Raw genomic sequence first — 26455 nt, forward strand, 5'->3', positions numbered from 1 at the left:
GTGTGATGTGAGGGACATGGGGGGGTGATATGAGGGACATGGGGTGGGGGGGGTGATGTGAGGGACATCGGGGGGGGTGATGTGAGGGACATGCAGGTGGGGGGGATGTGAGACATGCAGGTGGGGGTGATGTGTGAGGGACATGCAGGTGGGGGGTGATGTGAGGTACATGCAGGTGGGTGAGGGGGGGATGTGAGACATGCAGTGGGGGGTGATGTGTGAGGGACATGCAGGTGGGGGGTGATGTGAGGTACATGCAGGTGGGGGGGGGATGTGAGACATGCAGGTGGGGGGTGATGTGTGAGGGACATGCAGGTGGGGGGTGATGTAAGGGACATGCAGGTGGGTGGTGATGTGAGGTACATGCAGGTGGGGGGTGATGTGTGAGGGACATGCAGGTGGGGGGTGATGTGAGGGACATGCAAGTGGGGGGTGATGTGAGGTACATGCAGGTGGGGGGTGATGTGAGGGAGATGCAGGTGGGAAGTGATATGAGGGAGATGCAGGGGGGGTGATATGAGGGAGATGCAGGGGGGGGGTGATATGAGGGAGATGCAGGGGGGATGATATGAGGGAGATGCAGGGGGGGTGATATGAGGGAGATGCAGGGGGGGTGATATGAGGGAGATGCAGGGGGATGATATGAGGGTGGTAATATGAGGGAGATGCAGGGGGGGGTTGATATGAGGGAGATGCAGGGGGGGTGATATGAGGGAGATGCAGGGGGAGGTGATATGAGGGAGATGCAGGGTTAGGTGATATGAGGGAGATGCAGGGGGAGGTGATATGAGGGAGATGCAGGGGGAGGTGATATGAGGGAGATGCAGGGGGAGGTGATATGAGGGAGATGCAGGGGGAGGTGATATGAGGGAGATGCAGGGGAGGTGATATGAGGAAGATGCAGGGGGAGGTGATATGAGGGAGATGCAGGGGAGGTGATATGAGGGAGATGCAGGGGGAGGTGATATGAGGGAGATGCAGGGGGGGTGATATGAGGGAGATGCAGGGGGGGTGATATGAGGGAGATGCAGGGGGGGGTGATATGAGGGAGATGCAGGGGAGGGTGATATGAGGGGTGCTGGAGGAGATATGATTTTACCCGTGCGGCCTGATTTTTTAAAAATATTTATAGGGGGGGGGTCTTTTAAAAATGTATTGAGGCGGTGTGGGTCTTTTAAAAATGTATTGGCGGGGGCATTTTTAATATGTATTGGCGGGGGCATTTTTAATATGTACTGTATTGGCGGGGTGGGGTTACATGTATTTAGAGGGATGGGTTTTTTTGGTATGTATTTTGTGGGGGCACTAGTAAGAAAAAATTAGCTGACATTAAAGATTTTCTTTCTATAAAGCCTACTGTATTTATTTTGGTTACAAATGCATTATTGACATTAGTTATGCATATATATGATGTCTGCAGAACAGTACATGCATCGTAAAGTGGAAAAAAAATAGTGCTTCACTTTAAGTACATTTTCACTTTACATACATGCTCCGGTCCCATTGCGTATGTTAAAGCGGGGTATGCCTGTATGTGTATATATATATATATATATGTGTATATATATGTGTATATGTATGTATATATGTGTGTATAAATGTATAGTATACACATTGTTTTGTGTATTATACACACGTTTTTTTAATTTCAGTAATGTTTCAGTTGGATCTATAAATGCCATTAATTAAATGTTTTCCATTTGTACAGCAGACTAAATCATGAATCATCTATGTTAATATATTTTGATGAAACATTGACTTTTTTTCAAGCTATGCAGAGTTTTGTTGCTCACTGCCCTGAGCTGCTCACTGAGGATGTGATCAGGAAGTTGATGACACCCATTGAATGTGCCATGACCATGATGTCACAGTAAGTAATTGGGGCATGGCTGCATAAAATGCTTAAGTTATGCAGTTTAATTAGTCTTTACATCTAAATCTCATTTAAATCAGGAACCTGCACCATTGAATTTGTATTTATTTTTTTGCGTGCTTGTAATTGGAACCAGGGAAATTTGGTGGAAAAGACAAATAGTTGGTAACTACTACAGATGCAGCGGCCATTATCCGAACATTTACCTGGGTACATTTTGTGTTGTGCCGCGTGTAGGCTGCGATATATTCACAAGTTTTGCCGCTGCAAACGGCCCATCGGATAAACACAGCAGGGGTCCCTGCTGTGTGAATCCTGCCGGGATCTGCCTCTCTGTAATAGACGCGCAGTAAGAGGCTGAATCAGTCACTAACTGCGCACCTCTCATAGGCGATCACGGGGGGTTTATTTAATTTTAAACATTACAGTATCGTAGCAGGGGGTCTCCGGAGCTGAAACGCATTGGTTTCAAGTCCGGGGATCCCCTGCTTCCCGAGATACAGGCCCCGTTATAGGGTGCCGGTATCTCCTATGCATGGAAATGTCCCGATCACGTGACACGAGACATTTACATGCATAAGAGATACCGGCACCCCATAACGGGGCCTGTATCTTGGGAAGTAGGGTGTCCCCGGACTTGAAATCAATGCGGTTCAGCTCCAGAGACCCCCTGCTACATTACTGTAATGTTTAAAATTAAATAAACCCCCCGCGATCGCCTGTGAGAGGCGCGCACTGTGAGTGTGACTGATTCAGCCTATCTCTTACTGTGCGTCTATTACAGAAAGGCAGACCCTGGTAGGACTCACACAGCAGGGACCCCTGCTGTGTTAATCCGATGGGCCATTATAGTCTGCCCGGCAAAACTTGTGCGGATCACGGTGAGATCTCGAAATCCATTTCGAGATTTGTTCGAATAACGGCCGCTGCATCTATACTTCAGTGTAACAAGCTAATGAAACTCTGTTTTCCAAATAGTGGAGTGTTTCACTGATGTCAGAACTACTGACTAGATCAGCGGTGCGCAAACTGTGGGGCGCGACCCCCAGGGGGGGCGCGACACTGCCGACGGGGGGCGCGGGGTTTACAGAGGCCCCGCGCGCTTCCCGAAGGCACTTAAATTAAGTGCCGGGGGAGCTGCAGGGCCTCTGTAAACCTAACTTACCATGGCTCCGGCGGCTTCCTCCCTGCAGCGCCATGGCAACGCGGCGTCAAAATGACGCTGCGGGATCATGTGACGTCACGTTGCTATGGCAACGTGACGTCATTACGCCGGAGCGCGGGTAAGTTGGGGTTGGGGGGGACGCGGGAGTGAGGGGACAGCCGTCGGGGGCGCAAGGGAAAAAAGTTTGCGCCCCCCTGGACTAGATTGCATTTTATTATAAATGCTACCCTCTCACACTGCTTGAATATAGAATATACCATTCTGTTTTTATTGATCACCGCCTGTAACATTATAAAGTAAATATATTAATGAGCAATTTTTGAACTGCAGACCATTCCAAATATATATTGTCCCTGAAACTGAAGTTACATTGCTATCGGAAAATATAGGTCTATTCACACTACTAAACTGGGTGAAAAAAGCTTTTAGGAGATTATTTTAATTAAATTATTGGCACCAATCACAAGTTAGTGTCATTTTTTTTCCCCCTTCTATTCTTTTCTAAATGACAAAAGTAGTTTTGAAATGACCTGTGTGGCTGATAATACTGTGATGTCACCAATGTTTGTTTACATCTGATATGTGGTCACAATACACATGTGTTACCAGAGGCACACAGGTGTGCTCCACTATTATTTTATAGAATATATTATTTTGCCACATCCGCATATAATTGGTTAGAAGAGAAAAGTATTCTTGTTCGTACTGTGTGTCCTGCAAAGTGTTTTTAGGCGTTTGGAAAAAATGGGTTAGGTTAAACCAGTAGTTCACAGCCATACTGTATCCCTAAGGAACCACAGATACAACAGATATATTTACTAACTAGTTTTCTGCCATGCGGAAGACTAGTTGGTTCTGTTCATGTGTGCACAACAACAGATTTCTACCTACCCTCTTAATAATGGAGTCACCTACCACCAAAGACTTTTTTGTTCTGAGTATCCTGTCCTCTGTGCTGGATGAACAATTCCCCGGGCTGCTAAAGGAATCGGTCTCCCCAGCCTTGCCATTCCTGCCATGACACACCTAATATCTTCACTCAATCTGGCAAATCTATTGGGATCTGTCAACTCAGAACTGGCCTGCCTCTCCCTATTGCCCCTGCTTCTTCTTCTGTTACCCAGCTACCTACCTGTTCCTCACTCACAGCTCCACCATCTGCAACACTAGTCCCAGCTAGGGCTTGCTTTGTGAGCACTAAACTCTGTTAAAGATTGTCAATGGCCCTCAATGTTGCAAATTGCCTCTTCAGATTAGCAATCTGAGACGCCAAAGAAACCACCTGCTCACACTTGCCACCGCTGTATGGTCCCTGGAACAGCTGCTCCAAGGGACCAGTACACTGTTTTTTTTTGTTTTGTTTTTTTTTAACCCGATTGTGCCAGTCACATCTGAATGAATTTGGTGTAAATATTATTAGAATATAATCTGATGCTACTGGAAGCTTGGTCCAGCTACTGTGCCTTGAAGACAGAGTTACGAACCAATGAATGAAACTGTTGAAGCTGTGCTCAAACATCTAATAAACCTGTTGACTATTCAAGATAGTTTAGATTTTTTTTTATTTGTAGTTGCAATAAGAGAGCCTGGTTCGGTATAAACTGTCCTTCTGAAATCATTTATTGTGTTTAATGCAAACTTTTTATTTCCCCTCTTGATTTAACTCTATAGCATCCTTTCTGTAATTAAAGCACATGGGACACATCTAAAGGCAAGTGCTGCAATGGTCCGTCTGAGGCTGTATGACATTTTGGCTTTGTTGCCCCCCAAGACGTATGAAGGTAAAGATAACCTCTTAATGTTCTCTTTTTTTAAGAATGGCTAAGTTGATATAGAAAACTTGGTGGACTTCTAGCTCCAGGATCTTAACTGGGAACAACAATGTTTTTGAGCCTCAGGAAGAAACAATAAAATGTGACAAGATTCTCGTATTGGAATTGTCATTCTCAACTTCTTGTTTTTGACCTTGGTATTCACGAATAAAGGTCCCTACCCCTCTCCTCTCCCCCCCCCCCCCCCCAGTTCTCACATCCTGTGTGATAGGAACATAGAATGAGCCTCTAATTTGTATCTGCAATGGTATTTTGTTTTAATTTATTAACAGTTTTCTTATCTCTTCTAAATATTCATGTATACCTAAATATCCATTCTTTTGTATAGGAAACTTCAACGTGCTTCTTCGTGAGCTAGTGGCAGAGTTCACCTTAACCGACAACTCTTCCAATACCACCACATCCCTCCTCCGCTCTCTGTGTCACTATGATGACAGTGTGCTGCTTGGCTCGTGGCTGCAGGAGACTGACCACAAATCCATTGAAGATCAGGTATGGGATTGATGTGGAGTGACAAACAATATTTCTCACCCCCCTCCCCTCCCCCTACAAAAGGTAGCGAATGATCTTGATTGTTGCATGATCAGTGTGGTCCCAAATTGAACGAACCAAGTTAAAGCTGGGTGATGCCTTCACAAAACAATCGTACCGAAATGAGTGTTAAATTATTTTTGTAAGCTTATTGTGAAAAGGCACTGTCGCTGGAAGTGTATGATGGGGTTTACTACCCTTATCTCTGCTTACATTTCCAGTTTCCCAGTTTGTCATTTGACTCAGTGGGCATGTATAATTCTGGTTATTTTACCCCTGTGATGGAACAGACCAGATTGGGTCATCCCCCTTTCAGCGTTCGTATTTTAGAATTCTTTATAATTATTCCTATTCTTTCGCCCTCATTGGGCGAGCTGCTCACGTGACGCATCAGTGAGCAGCTATATCAAATTTGGTTGTCTCGCCAAGCAGGTAAGCGCCACGCTCGCTCACGCTGGCCACACACATTGCAGCAATGTGTTTCATCGCGGCCAGCGGGAGCGCCCGCTCAGCGCCACCCTGGACAAGGCCTAAGACTTGTCTTTGGCTTGTTTCTTGTAAGGTCAGTCTTATTTTTCCCAGTTGGCTGTACAGCTTCCATCTTAAGACCAGAGAATTGTTTTCTCATTGGTTGGTACAGTACTCGCAACCTTCAAGGGGGGGGAGGGGGCAGAGAGGGTTTATGGGGGATTGTGACACAGATGTTTTATTCTGTTGCTGCTTTTATTAATTGATATTTGCATGTTGTGCAGCTCCAGCCCAACAGTGCATCTGGAAGTGGGGCTTTAGAACATGACCCTTCCTCAATATATCTGCGCATCCCAGCCGGAGAAGCTGGCCTGGCCCCCTCCCGCTAGGAGTGTCTGTGATCGATGCTTCTGTGGCTCTCTTTGGGGTGGTGTTCCCTCACGTGTCATCCAAGCACAGGTCAGTGTGGCATTTCAATTTGCGGCAGCAAATTGGGAAGCAGTTGCTAAAGCAACTGGGTCACTTTCAGGTGAGTGTTACTGAAGGCAGAGTTTCTGCAAAGGAGACGTCCTAGCAAAATGTGATGCTAGTTCAAGCTCTAAACCAGGGGTGCGCAAACTGGGGGGTGCGCCCCCTAGGGGGGACGTCGTGTTTACACAGGCCCAGTGCTTCCCCGAATGCATTTAAATTAAATGCTAGGGGGCCGCACAAGGCCTCTGTAAATTCCCTTACCTTGATTTGGCTTCCAGCAATATGACTCGATGGCAACCCGGCGTCAAATGACGCTGTGGGGTCACGTGACGTTGTGTTGCTATGGCAACATGACGTCACATGACTCTGCTAAGTCATTTGATGCCGGAGCCGAGTGGGAGGAGGGTGGGGGGGCGCGAGCAGGGGGGGAGATCAGGCCTATTCTCCGTTCTGGAAGAACATTTAGAGCATCAATTTAAAAACATAATTTCTTGTTGTATTTCAAAAAAAAATCTCTCTTGCCGTTGAATTTTAATATTGTTTTATTTTAATGTTCTGTGTTTTTGTTTTGTTTTTAAACAATACCTTTTGCAGTTTTTTTTTTCCTGCAATGTTGACACGTTCAAATTTGCTCCTACTTTGCGTTCAGCAATGTAACTCTTAACATTGGCATTTATAAAACAAAGCCCAGTTACTAAATATATATATATATATTTCTCAAAAGAATTGGTGTGCACACCTGTAACACCTCCAAATTACACGTGAGAATAATATAACATGTAATAGTGCTCCTAGTAGGTGCTGCTTATTATCTAAGGTCCCACAAGATCCTCAAGAGAGAAATATAAAGAGAAATGACAGAAGCGCAAATAACTAGGAAAAAGATATACATACTAAATAAATAGTAAAAAGGGAAAATGAAGACTATTCTACTAGGTCGAAATCAGAGGTGAATGTCCAATTCAATGAACAGAGAAGAAAACCGGTCCTGAAAATTAATAATAGCACAATATGGTGAAGTACTGTAAAAAAAAGGTTTACTACCCAAAAATAAAATGCCACTTACAATCTGGCAGAGTAAAATCGCACTGTGAGCAACATCCCAATACAGCAATCTGCTCCATGTCGGCTAACGCCGCTTGTTCGGATGGTAAGTAGTCTCTGGTCACACAGCACGCTCTGTCGATTCAGACCACCTAGTCACCAGTCGATTAAGTTAGGGGGCGTGACGGGGCCTGTGCATTGGAGTTGATGCAACTACAGACACAGCTGTGAGGTTTCCACTCCAATGCACAGGCGCCGTCACTCCCCCTGATGTAATCGACTGGTGACGAGGTGGTACGCACAACTTCAGCTTGCCCCGGTGCCGGGAAACAATTACTCTTGCTACATCTGTATAATGTGGTCTCCTTTTTCATTACTTGGCCATTTTGTTCAGCTGCTGCTGCAATTCCTGCTTTCTCATTGTGCCTACGGGTAGTAATAATAAATGATGGATATGAAAAGAATGGTCTGTTTAGTGTCGAATTTTGCTGTGTAAGACCCATTGCAACAAGTTGCTGTTGGGTTTTTGTGTTTATTACAGGCTGCAAATGTTGGATCATTTTGCTGAATGTGTCAAGCAAGCTAAAGGAGTTCGCCAGCAGGCTGTGCAGCTGAATATTTTCACAGCTGTGCTTAGTGCACTAAAGGTAGGGACAATACCATACTGATAAATAACATGTAAAATGTACATATGTTTATCACCTCTCTCTGTGATGCACAGAGGATATTTCAAGAATGTAAGGTTTTCTTTGAGGCTTACAGCTCATAACCTGTGTATCGTCTACATACTTTCAATCTATACATTTTATTTCACTTTTAGTGGCAATCAGTGATACCCCTAGGTTAAGCTCCCATTCTAGATCAACATACAAACAGGAAGGGTCTTGAACGTAAATGGAAAACTCCTCTGCACAATCCACAGGAATAATGAGGGAGCAGTGTATTTTTTTAAGTTCCAAATTATTTTCAATCTTTTTTACAGGCCTACAGAAGTAGCCAGTGTAACATCACCCGGCAGCAGGAAATCTCTCCATGGGGGATCCATCAAAAACAAAAAAGTTACCACCACCCTCCCCCCACACACAGAGAGCCATTGCTTTTATGGAGCAACAGCATTTTGCTTTTCTTCGTCCGGCTCTGGCGACAGTCTGGCTACATCTGTACAACAGATGAACAAATGGATAGATATTTCGTTATCACAATAATTTAAACTCGTACTGACACAATGATTATATTGTAACATTACATGCAGTAAAATTGGCTAATTTAAAATTACTATTTTTACTAACATGATACCAGTTTAATTGTTATTGATTATATTGAAACATACCTTACCCACATGTAGGACAAAGATAGGGCGGCACTCTGTATTTCTCAGACAGTAAAAAAATTGTTTCCTCATGAGTACATCACAAAGGATTTCAGAATTTTTCCACTAGGCTGTGACAACTGTGCTGAATAGCATAAAAGAGAAATGTATTCATGCATCCTTAAAATCGATCAAGAAACTTCTCAACAGGTTTCAATGCGCATTGTCAGTGGATGTCCGGTTGCTACAAATATCACATGATATTTATTGTCAAAATGTCAAGAGCTAAAAAAAAATTATGTTTTGATTTTTGTTTTGGTTGTAAAATATTTTCGTGTTTTGGTTTGACAAAAATTCCATTTGGACCGTGTCCATCCTTAGTATATACAGATGTAGTAAAGTTTATTGCATTAAAGTGGGATATTCTGCGTTATAGTGTGATATGGTATCAGCAGGAGCAATTAAATCTTCTACATCTGTTCTAACCTGGGTGGATTTTTTAACAGGATGACAAGATCCTAGATGAACAACGCACACATTTTTACAGATGACGTTAGAAATTTTAGCGGAAGCAACAAAAAATGTAGTAATAAAGTTCAAATGTATTGAATTATGAGATGATACTTTGTCAGGGCTCCCTGCTTTTGGTCCATCCAATTGAGAAAATATACTGTATACGGGAGATCGGTTTGTAAGGTTTATTTCCCATCTGAGAAATACAGAGTAACATCGTCATATTTGCACTGCAAGTGGGTAAGGTTAGTTTGGTATGACCATGAGCATTATACTACTATGAATCTGCACTGCTCCTTGCCTGAACTGTTAAAGCACAATTTTCAGCATAGAGATCATTAATATTTTTTGGCTGGTTTGCATATGGTACATTAGTAGTTTGCCCATATTCTAGATAAAAATGAAAGCAACAATATTGCAGTTTGAAGATACACTAAGGCCTTGGGAAATGGGAATTGTAACTTAAATAATAAAGCCTGCTCTATTAAAAAAGTTATCTCAACCGGTTACGGTATCAAGAAGAGTTTATGGAAATATATGTAACATTGCAAGAGGCAAGTTGCGGTTTGCATGGTAATTTAATTTTGAATAGCTTACTTTTACTATATGTGCGCTACCTGAAAGATACATTAGTATGTACTTTTGTTTTCAACTACAGCCTAAATTAACTCAAATTAGACCTGTGATACCATAAAGAATTCAAATGATCCTTTCAGCACATGTGATATCAAGTATCTGGTGAGCTGTACCAATCTCCAGCAAAGTGAAGAGTAATTCAAATAGTTATTCTGTTTTTTGTCAACTTTTTAAATATATGTTATTGTTTATGTTCTCTAGACGGCATAGACATGCATCATATGAGGTGTTTGAGTCTGGAATTCATTATGCCTGGGAACTATATTAGTATCTCGTTATTGTGAACTTATTTTGCTTTACCTTTATCAGCGTATGTGATTGAGAGGAGATAAGAAGTAGAAATATGTGAAAGTTGGAGGATTTTTGAAATTCATCAAAAGCATCAATTATGAATATCTTACTTAGAAAGCATCTTGACACCAACTTTCACAAGAAAGTTTTTCTGCCAGTTCTGTGGTGGCATATAATGTATCTCCATTTGCTTGATATACTGTATCTCCATATGCTTCCTATACTGTACCTCAATGTGTTTCATATACTGTGCCTTCATGATCTTCATATACTGTATCTCCATATGCTTCATATACTGTATCTCCATGTACTTAATAATTATACCTCCATGGGCTTCTGATTCTATACAGTATCTCATTGTGCTTCCCATACGGTACCTTCAAGTGCTTCCAATATTGTACATTATGTTCTTCCTATAGTGTACCTCCATATGCTTCCTATACTGTACCTCCATGTGCTTAGTATACTGTACCAACATGTACTTCCTATACTGTACCTCCATGTTCTTCATATACTGTACCTCCATGTGCTTCCTGTACCGCTCCTGCATGTACTTCCTATACTGTATTTCCATGTGCTTTATATGCCCCAAACCCACCTTAGCAAACTTGACACCCTCTACAATTCAATTTGTCATTTCGTTCTCCAATGCAACTACAACACACATCACTGCGAAATGCTCAAAGAACTAGATTGGTCATCACTCGAGTTTAGGCGCAAAGTTCACCTTTTCTGTCTTGCCTTCAAATACTTTCTGGTCAAGCTATCTATGTGAACAAGCTCCTCACCCCTACCACATGCAGCACTTATCATCTGAGATCAGACTCCAAAAGACTGTTCATGGTCCCAAGGCTCAACAAAGTATCCGGCCGCACCTCCTTCTCTTACCGTGCACCCCAAAACTGGAAAAACATACTGGAGACTCTCACATTCGCCAGTCTAAGTTCTTTCAAAACTAAGGCTGTCTCACATTTTAATCTGGTCTGTAACTGTTACATAAGCTTATAATATACATCTTCTCTAACTGTGCATGCAATCTATTGTACAGTATATAATGTATACCCTGTTCATTTATGTAACTGTATTTGTAACCATGTATTATTTGTCATATTAACTATGTCCAGGACATACTTGAAAACGAGAGGTAACTCTCAATGTATTACTTCCTGGTAAAACATTTTATAAATAAATAAATAAAATAATACAGTGCAGTACATCCATATTCTTTATATGCTGTACCTCCATGTGGTTCCTATACTGTAACTCCATGTGATTCCTTACAGCACCTCCCATGTGCGTCATATACTGTACCTCCATGTGCTTCCTATACTGCTCCTCCATGTATTTCCATGTGCTTCAAATACTGTACATACATTTATTTATTTATTTATTTATTTATGGGAAAGGGTACTATGTTTTTCCCCACCAATCTAATGAATCGTTTTATGATCATTGTGTTCTACCTTTGGCACCCTGGCATAAATATACTTTATTGATGTTTCCCAGCAATCTGCATTCAAGTTTACTCAAATTAAATACATAAAACATACACAATGTGAAATAAAATTGTAAATTAAATCAGTGGGTTTTGACCTTATGATTTTTTGTTTTTTTTACATTGTTATGTTAAAGCTTGGGTTATGTCGAGATGTAAAAAATGATGGTCTTTAATATGGGCATTTTTTTTAGTTGATTTTTGACAATGGAGAAATTACACAATCTGTCTGATTCATTAGTAAATGATTTGCAGATCCCCATAGTTTAAACTCCCTGCTCAGATATACTGAATTATTATACTGACTATATTTAGGAACTTTACGCAAGAAAAACATTTCTGACTAATACTTGATAACAGTATACATTCCAAATTTACATATAACAAACTCAAATAATTATTAAAAAAAAAAAAAAAAAAAAACAACACTTGGGTATTAACCCGTTGAGTACCGAGTCTCCTGAACCGCAGCACTATTGAATCTGCATGTGTCCCATAAAGCTTGGAGCTGACACCACTGATATATAAGCCATACAGTCATTAGTGAGGAAAGCAGTGATAATGCAGGCAGTGGGCTGGTCAATCCATAGAGATACAGCGGAGCCTCTTCAAAGAAAAGACCCCAAAGTAAATCACAGTGCGGTGCCAAGTAGCCTCACAACTGCCTAAAACATAACTGCATGTATTATTGTGTACTCACGACACCCGTTCTGCACTGTAGCTACAAGAACGCTCCGGTGGCCATCTCTGCTCCTCGTGGTGTCGGCGTGCTCCTATCCGGAAATGACGTGTAAAAGGGAGGATTTGGTAACCGTGGTCACAGCACTCCACACAACCAACGCTTGGAAAATTCAAAAAACTTTATTAAGCTCCACAGTGAGCATACATAGTAATAATAGTAATAATAATAATATACAACGCTTTTCTGTTACAGGCTTGTTACACTGATTGCAACACTTGTATCTATACAAGTGAGCATACATAGTAATAATAGTAATAATAATAATATACAACGCTTTTCTGTTACAGGCTTGTTACACTGATTGCAACACTTGTATCTATACGAGTCTGAGGGAAGGGATAACACCTTTGAAAGTGACACAGTCCCAGGAGTTGCTATTTGGTTATGAGCATAGACCATTTAACACCACGTTACTATATACAGTGCGATACTTATATTTATCTGTGTAGTGCTGTCAACATTGTGTACTACTAAGTCTGATACAGCTACCTTATTTTTGCCTACGCAGTATGCATTTGATACTATGTGTTTAGTTCATGAGCATCATATGTCCTAAATAACACGCAGGAGTCTATGGGGTTAACCTCCCTTATATGTTCCATAGGAGATTACTAGCTTTACTATTATCCCTATCTTTGACTCCCTTCGCTCCTCCGAGGGGTCAGTTCATACCCATATTTTATCCATTTGAGTGTAATTATTAAATTTAAAGATGTATTAAAACTTTTTTGTTTTTTGCGCCGTTTTCGATTTTAGTTTCAGGTATAGGGGATTCTTAACCTTATAGCCCTAGAAACATACACCATTGGTTTAGAGTGCAGTTATAGGGGTACCATTTGAACTTCTTTGTTCACTCTTTCTAATATTGACCTCATACCTCTTTGCACCTAACGTTTTATGTACCTACGGTATAATAGGTGAGCAGTTCTTCACAATCCTTATGTGGTTAAGAGACAATAATAAACGTATGAAGTTCTATAGGGAACACACTTACATTTGAACAACAAATCTTCAAATGGGGATGGGGGGACCTCTTTATGATACCTCAAAATAGGGAAGAGAAGGGAAACATAGTATAACACTGTTTATTAACAACAAATTAAAAAGAGATTGAAATCTAACAAGCGGCCAATAAATAATGGCATAGAGAGGAGGTGTCTCCAGACTCCACAGATCGTCCTCCAGAATATTTGGTTGTCTCTTGTGGATTCTGTTCCAGCTGGTAAGATGGTAATGCGAGGATGCAGTTAACAGCAGGGGGGTCTTCCGGAACTCGTGCACAGACCGGATTTCCTCTCATATCTCCCTTTCAGGAACGTAGTTTCCTGGATCTGCTTCAGTGTCCCCACTGTAGGAAATAAGAGGCTGAAGGAACCCTGAAGCAGATCCAGGAAACTACGTTCCTGAAAGGGAGACCTGCCTGACGTCCACGGAAGCAGAGGATACCACGAGGGTTTCGTGTTACACCGGAGGCGACCAGGACTCAGAAGGCTCCAAGTACAAATTCTCTCCCCTGCATGCATCCTATCTACTTCTAGTAAGTAGGCATTTCATTGAGCTTTGATCATAAGGGCACATTTGGCAACTAGATTTACTGCGCAATGTCCTGTTTCTCTGCTCTATGTCATACATCTGCAGGTTGAATATATCGTGAGGAGGACTGTTCACTCTTTGCTCTGTGAACTGTGATTTTGATACCATATATCACCAGATGACCACTCAAGATTGGGAACAATAGTCTGTATATTTGGACTTTAATATCATTTCACATCATTTCACTGTATTTACACATGCGCCAGGTTTATGTCTATTTTTGTATTTATATTCTTGTTTTGAGGTTTATTTTGGGATATTCCTCAGTAGATTACCAGGCTGCTTTAGTTGTGCACTGCACTTATTAATTCACATATGCACTGCATAGTTTTAATTTAGGTATAGCGCTTGTCACAGTATATTTTGTATTTTTATTGTTGTTATCTCCCACTGTACAGCTGCTCACCTCACATAATACCCTTTTCACCTTTGTCATTAGTATGGCTCTTTTCACTAATAGAGCACTTAGAGGTGGCAATTTTGATGGGGTCTTTGATGAAAATCCAGACTGTATGGATCTGGAAATAGAAAATCTAGAAACGCAGTTCTCAAAATTAGAGAAACTATTACATCAGGAAGTTAAGCAAACTTGGGACTCTTACGCTCTTAAAAAATATCTGGAGTGCAAGAGAATCCCAAGGGGCTTAAGAGTTTTAAAAGTCCCCACGTTAGATAAAGATAAAGAAAGTTTCATGGAGGAGTGGAATTTCTATCTGGACCAATGTTCGGTTAATCTCATACAGTTACTGTAGTGATCAAACAAAGAGCCTCTACTTTGGAGATCATTGACAGTGAGATTAATCAGATTAAGGAGAATCTGGAACCCTTTATGGAACTAAAGGAATATAAGGAACTAGAGGACAAAGTGATTTTAAGAATAGAAAAATTGGATAGAGAAACCAAATTGAATAAGCAAATTAAATTTGCAAGAGACAAAAAAGATTATCACGAAAATAAACAACGTAACTGGAAAAGAGAACAGGTGACAGTCCCAACAGATAATGTAGAAGGAGTAATTAATACAGCACCACCGGTAATTAAAACAAGTAAAGTGTCTCATAAAAACTCCAATTCTAAACATGCTCAAAGTAAGAAGAATGAGACAAAGACAGATAAAAAAGATACAAAAGATCTGAAGAACCCAGAAAACAGTCATACAAGATATGAATCATTTAGATCACAGACATCTGAGAGAGATCAAACTTGTAGAAAATATAGGGAGAGATCACCACTATGGAGATCAAATGAAAGAGAAGATAGAGATGGAGAAAGTAATAAAAGATTTGTTCCTCCTTTTTTTAGAGCAACGCAGAGGTCACAAGCCCTTTTACGAAGCCAGGAGAGAGAGCAGGAGAGAGTGGCAAGGACCCAGGGAGTTAGAAAGAAAAAGATCACGAGCAGACGTCTCAGAGGAAAGAGAGGAGGAACAAGAAAACAGAAAAAGAACAAATGCAGGCAGAGATTGGTAAAAAAACAGAATATCTTTAATCTTAGTGATCACAAACTTTCAGATGTTGAGACAAAAGTATTAGAAAAGGGACTCACTTTTGCTCAAGTCCAGGGACCTAACATGTTTAAAACATTTATTGATGTACATAAATATGTTAGGAAGTTAACACTAAAGAAGTATTTTATCAAAGATGCAGTCACTAGAGCTGTTAACATGGACACAGCAAGTACAAACGCAGTGAAGTCCCCATTGACTGCATTTAAGAAAAGTTCAACATTTTACCCTAAGATGTGTAAAGGGAAGTTTATAGACACCTTTGCGGACATGGTCATAGGAGACTTAGAAAACTTGAGCCAAGACTTCAAATGTAAAAAACAAAATATGACCACAAATGAGAAGGAAGCAGTAAAATCATTATCAAATAATCATCAGATAGTGATCAAGCCAGCTGATAAAGGTGGTGGGATAGTAGTCATGAACAGGGACTACTATCAGGAAGAATCCCAACGAATATTAAGTGATGGGGAAACCTATCAAACACTTAAAAATAACCCCACAAAGGAATATGGTATTCAGTTATCTGAATGGCTGGCAAAAGGGTATGATACGGGTATTATCAGTAAAAAAGAGTTGGAGTCCTTATTGATAGAACAACCTAAAACACCACTCTTCTATTTTATCCCGAAGATCCACAAAAATCCCTTGAAACCCCCAGGTAGACCTATCATCTCAGGGGTAGGGTCCCTAACATCCAACCTATCTCAATTTGTGGATCATCTATTACAGAAGTATGTGGTAGAAATACCATCACATCTCAAGGACACGTCGCATGTGTTACGAACCATTGAAGATCTAACATGGGAAGAAGATCTGATTTGGGTCACATGCGACGTGGTGTCCCTTTACACTATTATAGACCATGAAAAGGGTCTGAAGGCCATAGAGTGGGTTTTGAATAAAGATACCAACATGGAATCTTCAGTTAAAATATTCATTATAGAAGCCATCAGGTATATACTCACCCACAATTATTTCTCTCATGATGGCTGCTATTACCTCCAGACGTGTGGCACCGCGATGGGTACCAGGTTTGCACCAAGTTATGCTAACATTTTTATGGGCATGTGGGAAGAAAATTACATCCTTAACCACAACCCATATGGTGCAAACCTGGTACTCTGGAAACGCTACATCGATGATGTGCTATGCGTCTGGAAGGGCACTAAAGAAGATTTAGAGGCCTTCAAAGAACATCTTAATACAAACGACTATAATATACAATTCACGTTTAGTACTAGTCCACAGTCTATAAACTTCCTGGATCTAACCCTCTACACTGTTAATAATGAGATACACACAAAAACTTATTACAAAGAGGTGAATGCCAACTCCTATGTCTTGGCATCCAGCCACCACCATCCCCATTGGTTAAAAAATATCCCAAAATTACAAGCGCTTAGGGTAAAAAGAAACTGTTCACAATTGGAAGTGTATAAGGAACAAATTGAGGACGTGGGTAATAAGTTTAAAGATAGGAAATACAATGGGAAAGTTGTTAAAAATGCTATTGAGCAAGCTAACAACACAGAAAGGGCTTCCTTGATCCATCCGGTTAAAAAAGTAGCTGCTAATGCAAATAAAGTATTTCTCCCTTTCATCACACAATTTAACGGTATGTCTAGGGAGATATCCAAAGTGTTTAATAAACACTGGGGGATCCTACAAAGAGATCCTATTCTACAATCCATATTACCTGACAAACCGCAAATTGTGTATAAAAAAGCTCAAAACTTAAAATCCCAGCTGGCCCCTAGTTGCCCTAAGAAACATCAAGGATTGGGACAAACAATGTGTTTAAAAGAACTTAAAGGTTATTTTCCCTGTAAGAAGTGCATTGGTTGTAGTTATGGATCAAAATGTAAAGAATTCAAATCCAATGTAACCGGTAAAAGTTTTGAAATCCGTTCATTTATTAATTGCAAATCTAATTTCTGTATTTACCTTTTAGAATGTCCCTGTAAATTACAATATGTGGGCAGGACGGGGAGACCACTGAAACGAAGATTTGTCGAACATGTGTACAATATTAAAAATGGTTTGGAAACACACAGTGTTTCCAACCATTTTAAATTGCACCATAATCAATCACCAGAGGGGCTCACATGTATCGGCATAGATTGCCCCAAGGTGGGTATCAGAGGGGGTGATAGACTACAGAGGGTTTCACAGCAAGAAACCTTCTGGATCTATACTCTCAAGACCCTCTCCCCGAAAGGGTTAAACATCGATTTTGATTTAGCATCATTCCTTTGATGCACTGGAACCAATCATTTATTTTCTCATCCAATGTAATTTCATATGTTTTTATACATGGTTTTATACATTTTTACTGTATTTGCATCAAGTGATCCCATGAATCCTAATTGAGTCAGGGAGTCGCTTCAGAGGTGATTAAGCTCATACCCATCTGATGGTAATTATCAGCAAGTGGTATCACCCTGTTACTTTTTGGCCCAAAGTGGCTCCTGTATACGAGGGGTTAAACTGGGGCTATATATTGCACACGGGATTGATGAGGCTCCACAATCCCCTGACGAAGTGACGTTCCCCGTCACGAAACGCGTAGTGAGGAGCCTAAGAGGTACTGCCCGACACACTCAAGCTGCTAGTCATTGAAGAGGAGACGGTGACGTCATCCAAACCGCGCCGGAATCCCGCGAGGTACACGCGGCACCGAGGAGGACATTCAAAGACTGAGTGCGGCGTTTGGGTTGTGCTGGGTCGGGCACTTCTTTGTTTTTACACTCACCGTCTTTTGTGAGTATTTTATTTGTTAGAGGTAGGCGTCATTAAAGTTTTTTATTATTGCGCAATCCTTTCCCTCTTTTGTCCCCACTGGAGGAAATAAGAGGCTGAAGGAACCCTGAAGCAGATCCAGGAAACTACGTTCCTGAAAGGGAGACCTGCCTGACGTCCACGGAAGCAGAGGATACCACGAGGGGTTCGTGTTACACCAGAGGCGACCAGGACTCAGAAGGCTCCAAGTACAGATTCTCTCCCCTGCATGCATCCTATCTACTTCTAGTAAGTAGGCATTTCATTGAGCTTTGATCATAAGGGCACATTTGGCAACTAGATATACTGCGCAATGTCCTGTTTCTCTGCTCTATGTCATACATCTGCAGGTTGAATATATCGTGAGGAGGACTGTTCACTCTTTGCTCTGTGAACTGTGATTTTGATACCATATATCACCAGATGACCACTCAAGATTGGGAACAATAGTCTGTATATTTGGACTTTAATATCATTTCACATCATTTCACTGTATTTACACATGCGCCAGGTTTATGTCTATTTTTGTATTTATATATCTTGTAACATACTGTATATAAATGGTGTTCTTCTCTCAAATGCTTATCTAACATCTCTATGTGATGGGAAGTTGGCAATAGGTGTTCAAGAAGAAGTATAGTGGCACTTGTGTAGGTAGGTTTAACCATACTATGAAAACTTGAAAAATATACTTGGCATAAAGTTGGAAAGGTATTTATATACATTCAAATAAGGATGGCTGCCAAGAACGGTAAGGCCACAACCACCAAATATGGAAGTTACTGAAAATCAATGGCCCTCATTTTCCAGAGGCTGGATTGTCCCTGGGCCTGACAGCATTAAGGAACAAGGCATGAAGGCAAAAAGTGCTAAGAATCCCCAGAAGTTAAACAAAAGCTGTCATTCAAACTTAAATCTGACAACCGGCAACTGCCGGAATCTCTCCAGTGAAGCAGTGCTGCATGAACTGGAAGACAAAGTTGAAAAGATGAAATGGGATATTCCTGGCTTTACTAAAGTACGAATAAAAGATGAAGGCTGCATTCAGCTCAAATGCAGTCACCTATTCTATTACAGAAGTAAAAAAATGGAGGAATTTGTGTAGTAAGCTTCATCATTAACACGAGAACAACTGTGGAGTATGAAAGCTAATGAGAAAGAGAAGCCACAATCCTCATTCAGTTGGCAAAGACATACAGGTTTCCAAGCGTATGCCCCAGCATCACGTCACACAGGCTATGAAGGGGAATCTTTTTACTAAGAAATCAACCACTTTAGCAACAAAGGAAAGTATCACCTCAAGTTATTTATGGGAGATTTCAATGCAAAGATGGGTGGGTGCCCAGCAGAAAGATTAAGCATCAGTTGGTAAGTATAAAGTAAAAGGAATGAACGTGGAGACAGATTGGTAGAATTTGCACAATGTGAAAACTTTTACATCATGAATTCATAGTTCAAGAAGAATCCAAATAGAAAATGGACATGGAATCGACCCAATGGGATCAAGAATGAAATTGCTTATTTCCTAGCTGACAAGAAACACGTGATTAAAGACTGCAAAATGCTTAATAGTTTTGACAGAAGGAGTGATCACAGATTGGTTAGCTGCAAATTACATCTGAATCCGAAGAAGGAAAGACGAAAACTGTTTAAAAAGAAGACAAAACCAATCAACATCAATAACCTCATGAACAATAGCAGAGAATTTAATCTAGAATTGAAAAATGATTTAATTTTACACAAAATATATGGGGACGCTTTAACAAACAATTATGACGAATTTATGAAGATAGTAATTGCTTTCTGCACATTCAACTACAGAGGAGACAACATGAAATAAAACAATTCCAACATGCAAGAACAAGTATTGAATATGCATATTTGTGTAAGATAATCCGCAAAAATATAATGGAAGATGTAACAAAATTTTACTGCGATACAGTGAAGAAGATTATCGAAGATAATAAAAGCTTAAATAAGACAAAGCAGCGACTTTTGCTTCTTCCCAATCATATCACTGCATTCAAACAAGATGATGGATTAACAATAAAAGACAGTGTGCTTATCATAAATGCGTTGAGGACATGAAATTGTACGAGAACACAGAACATGAAATTGTATGAGAACACAGATTATACCCTGTTTTAACTAACAGACAATGTGTGAAAATAAACCATGAATGATGTACCATGCATACTTCCAGAAGAAGTTGCAAAACTCTCTGCTATATCATCCTGGATGGCCCTCCGTCGCCTTAAACTCAACATGGCTAAAACAGAGCTCCTCATACTTCCTCCCAAACCTGGCCCTACTACCTCCTTCCACATTACTGTTGGAACTACGATCATTCACCCAGTAGCCGAAGCACGCTGCCTAGGGGTCACACTCGACTCCTCCTCACATTCGCCCCTCACATTCAAAACATTTCTAAAACCTGTCGCTTTTTCCTCCGCAATATCACAAAGATACGCCCTTTCCTCTGTTGCTCGACTGCTAAAACTCTGACTCAGGCCCTCATTCTCTCCCGTCTTGATTACTGTAACTTCCTGCTGTCCGGCCTTCCTGCCTCTCACCTGTCTCCCCTACAATCTATCCTAAACACTACTGCCAGAATCACTCTACTCTTTCCTAGATCTGTCTCAGCATCTCCCCTCATGAAATTCCTCTCCTGGCTTCTGATCAAATCCCGCATCCCACACTCCATTCTTCTCACTTTTAAAGCTTTACACTCTTCTGCCCCTCCTTACATCTCAGCCCTAATTTCTCGTTATGCACCATCCAGACTCTTGCGTTCTTCTCAAGGAAGTCTTCTTTCTACCCCCTTTGTATCTAAAGCCCTCTCCCGCCTTAAACCTTTTTCACTGACTGCCCCAAACCTCTGGAATGCCCTTCCCCTCAGTACCTGACGAGCACCCTCTCTATCCACCTTTAAGACCCACCTTAAGACACACTTGCTTAAAGAAGCATATGAATAGCACTGTGGATATTCTGAACACGATACATAAAGCTTGGCCCCCTGCAGACGCACTTACCAGAACTCCCTCCTACTGTCTCTGTATGTTCTCCCTACCTAACAATTAGACTGTAAGCTCCTCGGGGCAGGGACTCCTTTTCCTTAATGTTACTTTTATGTCTGAAGCACTTATTCCCATGACCTGTTATTTATATTTTCTGTTAATTATTTGATTACCACATGTATTACAACTGTGAAGCGCTATGTACATTAATGGCGCTATATAAATAAAGACATACAATACAATACAAAAGCAATAAAAACCATGAAGAATGGGAAGGATCAAGGGGGAAATGGAATTACTGAAATATTGAAAGAGTCTAGGAAAGAAGAAGAGAAAATCCTTGCATAAACTCTTTAGATGCTGGTGGAAGAACAGGAATATTCCAGAGCAATTGAGCAATGTTATAGTTATCCTGATACATATAGTATGTTGCCAGGTCCCCCTGTTACCTCCAGGCTGCATGAGGGGGATGGTTGTGTGGTTGCTGCAGGGAGATTGTGAACTGGCGAGCGGGTCGCCGGTGCTCCGCAGAGGGCGCCGCCATTTTGTGTGTGCGCGTGCATGTGCAGAGAAGTCTCGCGCATGCGCAGATAGTATCTAGAGTTACGGCAGCCATCTTTGTACACCAGGTGCATGCGCAGTATAATGCCAGCGGCGACCATTACAACCATAGATCCGCTGGGAACTGCAAGTCCCAGCAGCCTCAGGGGCTGCAGACCACATGTTGTCGGGCGGCTTTTATAGGGTGTATTAGAAATGTTCCCGCCAAAGTGTAATTATAAATTCTCACGTGTGCTTCCCTCATTTAATCAGTTCATCATTTCACCAGATCAACAGTTCAGCACTTAACCCCTACAGTACCATAGCTATGCTGAACTAAAACATATCTAAAAGAAGTAAAAACACAATTATAGTGAAGTGGTTGAGTCCTTCCATAGACTGTCACACACCGTTGAAAAAAATGAACATACACGAACTTTACGGGACACAATTGTAAGAACTTAATTCAGTTCACTTATATTAGCAATAATAATATATGGATTGTAATCACACTGCACGGGAGCAGGGCCTCTCCTAAACTGAAGCAGGTTGACTTCAGCCTCGGGGACCCCCTACTTCAGGAGATACAGGCCCCGTTATGGGGTGCCGGTATCCCCTGCACTTGTAAAGCTCCCGCGTCACGCGACATTTACATTCTGCAGGGGATACCGGCACCCCATAACGGGGCCTATATCTCCTGAAGTAGGGGGTCCCCAAACCTGAAACCAATGCGGTTCAGCTCAGGAGACCCCCTGCTCATGTACACTAGTATTAAAAATCATATTTGTACAGCACGATCGCCTGTAAGAGCCGTGCATTGAGACGCAGCGTCTCCATATAGTTCTTACAGGCTGCTTTGTTTATAATAGTTATCATGCTATCTAACTTTAAGCACGATATCAGGGGGGGAAGAAGGTTATCGCGTGATATGGCCCTTTTGGGCAAGGCAGGCCAAAAACGCGCCAAACAGCCTTAGTGAATAGCGCTTATGGCTTCACCCTTTTTCGCCCGAGTGATGTAACCCATTTCAGTGCTAATTAACGTAGCTTAGTGAATCGGCCCCACTGTCACCAACGCCTTTTACAGCAACACTTGAAAAATTATTCAAGACAGGAGATTGGATTTGGAAGAAAAAGTATTCACAATCAACGGTTAATTCTCATGCCACCTATGATTTGCAAATGAGATTTTTATTTTTGCCAAAAGCTCCGAAGACCTCAAGCAATAAATCAGAGAACTTACCGAAGCAAGTAAGAAAGTGGGACTCCACATGAATCTCAACAAGACCAAGGGATATGCAACAAATGTGTAAAATCTGAAAAAAGCAAAATAAATGGAATAGAAGTAGAAGACGTTGGAAGGTGTGATAAGCGCAGATAACGTGCTATCACATGAAAAGTCCCATTGACTTTAATGGGGCTTTTCATCAGCACTATCACATTTTACAGAATAAGGGCCTATGTCTACATGACTGGCAAGTAACAATGAATGGGAACTTTTTGAATGAACTCAACATGAGAATGAAGATGGGATTAAATGAATTTGGAACAAACTGGAAAGTTCCCTTGAAAGATTTTCCTATGTGCCTGCAGAGAAAAGTTTTGACCAATGTGTTCTGCATGTTCTCACGTACATACGTGAAACTTGGACCCTAAATGCAAAGATCATTCAGAAGTTTCATACAACTCAAAGATGTATGGAGTGATGTATTCTGGGTATTACCTGAAGAGACATGAGAATGATAGAATGGGTTCAAAACCAAACAAAAGTCTGTGACACTATTACAAGGGTAAACGTTTTGTAATGGCAGTGGCAGGACATATTTCAAGAACAAATTACCATTGATGGACAATAATATTACTCACCTGGATTCCAAGTTAAAGTAAAAGACTAAGACGATGACCAAAAGTGAGATGGGAAAATTAACAGTATATATTTGTTGGAGCAACTTGGAGAAGAGTGTCTTGCAACCACATTACCTGGAAGATCATTGGGGAGGCCTTCATCCAGCAGTGGATCGACTAGGGGTGAAGAGGATGATATGGTATACACTTCAACGTCTCTGTACATTCAGGGGATTAGATATTTATTATCCCATGAATATTACATATTTTAAAATGATGATGAGAATGTCTATGCACGTCTAAATTTCTGCAGCTTACAGTATTTTATATTAAGTCTTTTAGTCAATCTTGTGCTTCAGGGTTTAATGTAGCTACAGATGCAGCCACCAGTATTTGACTATTTGTCTGGGAAAATACTGTGGCAATCTCACAGTAAATGCTGCAACATTTCTGTGAGATTCTGCAGCCAGACTAATGGCCCATCGGATTAACACAGCGGGGGTCTCAGTTTGAATGGGACCTTCAGGGACCCCCACGATGTTAATTCAATGGGCCATTCATCTGGCTGCAGAAATCTCACCGAAATGTTGCAGTTTTCTGGGAGATTGCCCCAGATTTTCCAAGGCAAGTGGTCAGATACTGGTGACTGCATCTGTACAGTTTTAAAAATACAATATATTGGGGTCATGGCAGGTCAACAGGACTTAATTTGGGGGGGCCATCACTAAAAGTGACACGTGTCATTTAGAAGGCAATACATGATAGCCAGATACTATGCTCTCAGCATTAAAGAAAAATAAACGTTCTTGAATGATTACTGGTGAATCCCAGAGAGAGGTGACCCACAGGTCACGCCTTAGTTGGAGGACTTTATTGGAAATTAGGATATTCGGTGATAACCTCTACGCTACAGTGCAACGATTACAGATATCTGAATATTATAAAGAGACGCATGCAATGAGACCACATATGACATGAGAAAGAGGTGCCAAAGACAGACATCCATTTGTCATTCAAAATTAAGCTTGTTACAGCCATCATAATCGCCTGAATCTATTGATATGGCTCACGTCTGTCTAAGTATTGGGGGAAATTAAGCTATGAGCATTTAAATCTTGAGGCAAGATTCTAAATGCCGCTTTAGAGCAGGTTTTTTTTCTCTATCGTAAAACCATCAATTTAGCAGCTGATTTATGACAGGGGTGGGTTTATGTGGTTTCAATGGGGAAAAACATAGTACATAAGTCTTAGCAGAGTATTATGAAAATCAGAATTCAACAGAGGTATGATGGATGTTTTGGGATGAAACACTTGGATTTCCATTTTTCTACACCAGTGACCTCTCTGGAGAAAACCCTGACATATGGTAACGTAATGTATTGGGATTTCTGTTTTATGTTTTATCCTGTTATTTTAAGAAACTGTACTGCATTTACTGTAATTGTATGTTCTTGTAATGATCTTTTTCTGTAATCTAAAGCACTGTATTCTTTTATAATATATATATATATATATATATATATATATATATAGGCAATACGATACCGTATGAGCGAATATCAGAGGCAGCACTCCACGAGGTAGTCAAAAAAGATTTGTATTTAGTGAGACATCATATCCAACATTTTGGTCCTACACACGGGACCTTTCTGAAGGTGATGTACATACAGAGTGCAATAGAACACATATAAATACCCTACCAAACCATGACAAACAGGTGCAACACATAATTTAATTCAAACAATAACTTACATGCTAAATGCAGGCCCCTCCCATTGCAACCAAACCATCAGGCGTTAACTGAAACGCAATGATGCACCCGTCCCGTGAAACGCACTCACAGCGCATGCAGGGGTCAAGGGTTATAGGCTATAAGTCAAATCATCTCCGTCGCGTGTCTCAGAGCCAGAGGGGGCGCATGTAACCAATGAAACGCATGTCTGCACATGCGCGAGCCGCGAGCTGGTGAAGGGAGAGTGTAATGCGTGTGGAGCTGACAGGATAACCATTGCGCATGCGCGAACCGCGGGAATTAAATAAATAATAAGCGCAACTGCAGGCGAAGTGGTCCTTCGCGATCTGAGCGTCTCAGGGCATGAATGGTGATCATGTTGCTTGCTAACTAATGTGATAACTCATAAACAGTTGTTAAACTGTGTGTAGCAACTAGCTTTAATCAAGGAAGAGGGGGAATAAGCCTAAACAGGCTGAATAAAGGCATGTGTAAATGCCTAATGCTGTATAAGGGTAAAATACAGTGTCAATGCTAGCAACATTGGCCAATGGCATCATAGGCTGGTCATTACAATAAAACAAGCATGAAAAATGTGGCACAAACAACAACACCCATGATAAAATGCAGTACAGTGATACCCATAAATGTGAACATATATATACTGAGATGCTCTGGCTTAATTAAAAAATATTCATAAATAAATCATCATACAAACTAATGACCTGACTGGTGTGGCTTCATTAGGTAAGAGCCAGACCATGCATAACAGAAATGGCACACATAGTAGATTGGTCACTGTATAAGACTTAATTGGCAGATAATGTAGTTAATTGCACCTTGGCAATCAGGCGCACAATCAGATACTAAATATATCGGATAAAGCTAAAGAGTCAGTCCAAACTAGTTGCAATAGTTCCATGCATGCATGTCTGCAGTGTGACGAAACGCGTAGAGCTGTGACGTCATTGCGATTGTATTGGTGTATTTGGAGTCCCTGGCTTCCCTGCGCTCCGGCTGGCGGTAATTTCAAGTGTTAGCAATCATTGTATGAGGGAGCAAAGGACGTGCAGG

At 41.1% G+C, this 26455-nt stretch overlaps 1 pseudogene; it reads left to right on the top strand.

Annotated features, from left to right (window-relative positions):
• The window catches only part of LOC142492339 (HEAT repeat-containing protein 5B-like), a 43971-nt pseudogene extending 32241 nt beyond the window's left edge, over nt 1-11730 (top strand).
• Nucleotides 11731-26455: the final 14725 nt, after the last annotated feature.

This window comes from Ascaphus truei, chromosome 4 (genome assembly GCF_040206685.1).
Source record: "Ascaphus truei isolate aAscTru1 chromosome 4, aAscTru1.hap1, whole genome shotgun sequence".
Taxonomy (NCBI): Eukaryota; Metazoa; Chordata; class Amphibia; order Anura; family Ascaphidae; genus Ascaphus; species Ascaphus truei.